This window comes from Quercus suber, unplaced genomic scaffold (genome assembly GCF_002906115.3).
Source record: "Quercus suber isolate HL8 unplaced genomic scaffold, Cork oak 2.0 scaffold_381, whole genome shotgun sequence".
In the NCBI taxonomy this organism is placed as follows: Eukaryota; Viridiplantae; Streptophyta; class Magnoliopsida; order Fagales; family Fagaceae; genus Quercus; species Quercus suber.
This window is the reverse complement of record NW_027069833.1, coordinates 740,781-744,205: the sequence shown is the minus strand read 5'-3', so window position 1 is coordinate 744,205 and position 3,425 is coordinate 740,781.

The window sequence follows — 3,425 nt, the reverse complement described above, 5'->3', positions numbered from 1 at the left end:
GTTATTACCTTTTTCACTTCAAAAAATAATCATAATTTAATTAATTTATCCTTATTCCTAAAAAAAAAAAAAAAAACTCTATATATTAAGAGGATTCAATAAGTTAGTTATTACGTTTTCCACTTCCAAAAATACCCCTAATTTAAATGACTTATCCTTATTCATAAAAAATAATAAATATGGTTAAAACTGTAGATAGACAAAAATTAAAAGAAAAATACCTACTGGTTATCAACTCCCCACTAGATAATCAACATTTATCACAAAATGATTCAGAAAGTTAGTTATTGCATTTTTACTTTGTTAAATTAATATTAAAAAATATTTTTTGTATAAATATTAAAAATGTTTTGTACTAACCTGCTATTTGCTTAATTAAGGACACATTTTCAAACTTATCTTATTTCATAATTAAAATTCATAGTTTTAAATTTGTAATTAAAGTATATTTTAACATATTAAGTTTATTTCTTTCTTCTTCTTTTTCTTTTTTCAACGGGTTATAAAGAGATTTTCTATTGCAATTGTTTTTTGGTGCTTGGTAAATTTAAAATTGTTTTTTTTTTTTGGTAGAAATAGTAAAAATGTTTTGTACTAACCAGCCGTTTGCTTAATTAAGGACACGTTTCCAAATTATCTTATTTCATAATTAAAATTCATAGTTTTAAATTATTAATCAAAATATATTTTAAAATATTAAGTTCTTTCTTTCTTTCTTTTTTTCATTTTTCAATGGCTTATAAAGAGATTTTCTGTTGCAAGTGTTTTTTGGTGCTTGGTAAATTTTGCATTTTATTTTAAATTTATCTATTACTTTTTTACTATAAGGCCAAAATTTGTAGCCCAATCCCAAAAGGTAAGGGGTTAGAGTCTAATAAGCCCATTACAATGAATTTGTAGAGCGTGGGTGAAAAGACAGGGCTGTCCGTGAAGTAAACAACAGTTAATTAAGATATCAAGAAATGAACCGATTCGAAAATACACTGAAAAACTGAACAAATTGATGTCTGAAGAGGTGTATTATTGATTGAAAAGTTAATACAGTTCTTTGAGCTGCAGTAAAATTGTTCTCCTCTTCTTCCTCTCTCTTTTTCGATCCCCCTTCATCAGAGGCCTCTTTTATTTATATAGCCTCCTTCTCAACCATCTTCATCGTACACTTGTTCTTCATCTAAGCATTCACTTAAGTATATGTCACATCAGGTATCTTCTTTAGCTCTCCATGAGTGGTGGTAGCTGAGATTGCACTATTCAGGGTCTTTTCCACATAAATGCGGCCAGAAAAGTCGCTGCAGTGCATTAAACACGATAGCAGCTGCTTTTTCTCTAGATATTTCTATATTTCTATCATCTTCATATGTGCAAGGAGTTCATCCTTATCGCTGGATCCTCCTGGAAGTTCGCCTAAGCTGCCTAGGTATTTACTTGATCGATATTCTTCAAGTCCAAAGAGGGTATACTCCTCGGACTATACTCTCTCACCCTTTCCTTACTTGATTCTCCATTCTGGGGTCTTTCTACATCATTTACCCCTCTTTGGACGTACTCATGTCTTCAAATGGGACCTGAGGCCCAACATATGTGTTTGGGCTTTCACCCCCACATTTACTAATCATGATTAATTATTTTTTATGAAGATTCTTATGAAATTTTAGAATATTTCATTATTAATATAAATGAAAGGAGGAAGTGTTAATTTCTTCAACTTGGTTCACTTGACTAACATATTTTTCTCCATTAATAACTATATTATAGAAAAAAATTTATTATTTTGAGTCAATTACATAGAATAATTTTTGTTTATAAACTTATAAAAATTATAATATTGTTGTGAAATTTTAAAGTACTCACAAGTGCACGAACCATATCGAAGTATAATTTGACAAGAACGAGGTCGAACCCATAGGGACTTGAATGAACTTAGGAAAATTAATCAAATCTTAACCAAATTAATCCTAATCTAGTTTAATAAAAATAGGTTGTTTGAAATTAATTATACTAAGCAAATATATAATATAAAGCAGTGAAAAGATGTAAACAATCTAAAGAAAGGAATTAAGGTTTTGGAATCCACCTTGTTAATTCATATCAGTATATATTTACGATCATTAATTTTTCCCAACCACTACATGATAATCTAGAAATTAATCTTGCTGCCCTGGAAAATATTATCATTAAAACTTCTATTTAAATATCTAAAGCATGCTCTTCTTCGCTTCCTAGGTATAAAATCAAATTATCAATTGTATCCGTTAACAAATAAATCACAAGAGATATCCAATTTATAATCAAGAAATAATAAACCAAGCATTCAATTAATTAAGACAAATCCTAAATCATAAGAAAAACATGATTGAACTCATATCTAGAATCTCATCTTAGTCAATTGATATGTAAAAAGAATAATTTAAATAATTAAAGAACAACTATTGTGGGAAAATTAAATCACATAAATACTACTGATAATCCTTAACAAAGTTTCATCCTCAACCCTAATTATAAATTTAGCTACTCATGGTAATTGAAATAAAACACAAGAATAAAACATTAAACATTAAACTAGACAAATAAAATAGAAAAGAAATAGTTACAATGCTATTATAGAAAAAAGGTACAGAGAAGCCACATCCCGCACTAACTCTTACTCCAATTTCTGTTTTGCATCCTAGTCCTAGCACTAGCCTTTCTTTTTTCAATCGTTTGCTCATATTTATTTTTTTTTTTTTGATAGGATCGTTTGCTCATATTCATATATCACACAAAGACCGCCCTATACCACTTAAAGGAGAGAAGCCGCCTGACACATTCTCAGTACAAGTCGGACAAGGACTTTATTTATTATTAGTTGTAGGCCACACGTCCAGGACATTAGAATTGGGCCTCACTTCTCATTCTTTAATTTTCAATCTTTCTTTTCTTTTATCTAACTACACATGACGCCTGGATTGGGCTTTCTTTCATTCTTCTCTTGTTTTTTCTTACTTCACTAGCTCTCTTGAAGGTTTGGCTTGACTTTGGGCCCATCTTGTAGCATTTAACTTCCACGTGAATTGCTTCTTCAATGATTTTCTATTCCTTCTCTTTTATTAATTCCATTTATTATGTAAAACCTTTATCACCTATAAAACAAAGATTCTTTATAATCAGTCACAAGATAGCTTACAAGTATGGCCCAAAATGCAAATATGAGAGTATTTTATTATAGGGCAAAACTTAGATACAATACCTTAAGTACAGTACCTTAGATACCCCTTTTAAAATTAAAACACATGTCCACTTACTTAATAGTGAGACTGCCGTTTTCTTCTCCGTTTATTTATTTTCCTTCTTTTACTTTTCACTGTTTCAGACTATGACTTCCCACGAGAAAACCCCAAAACCCCAAAACTGTTTTCTTCTCTTTCTTTCTCTCTCTCACTTAAATT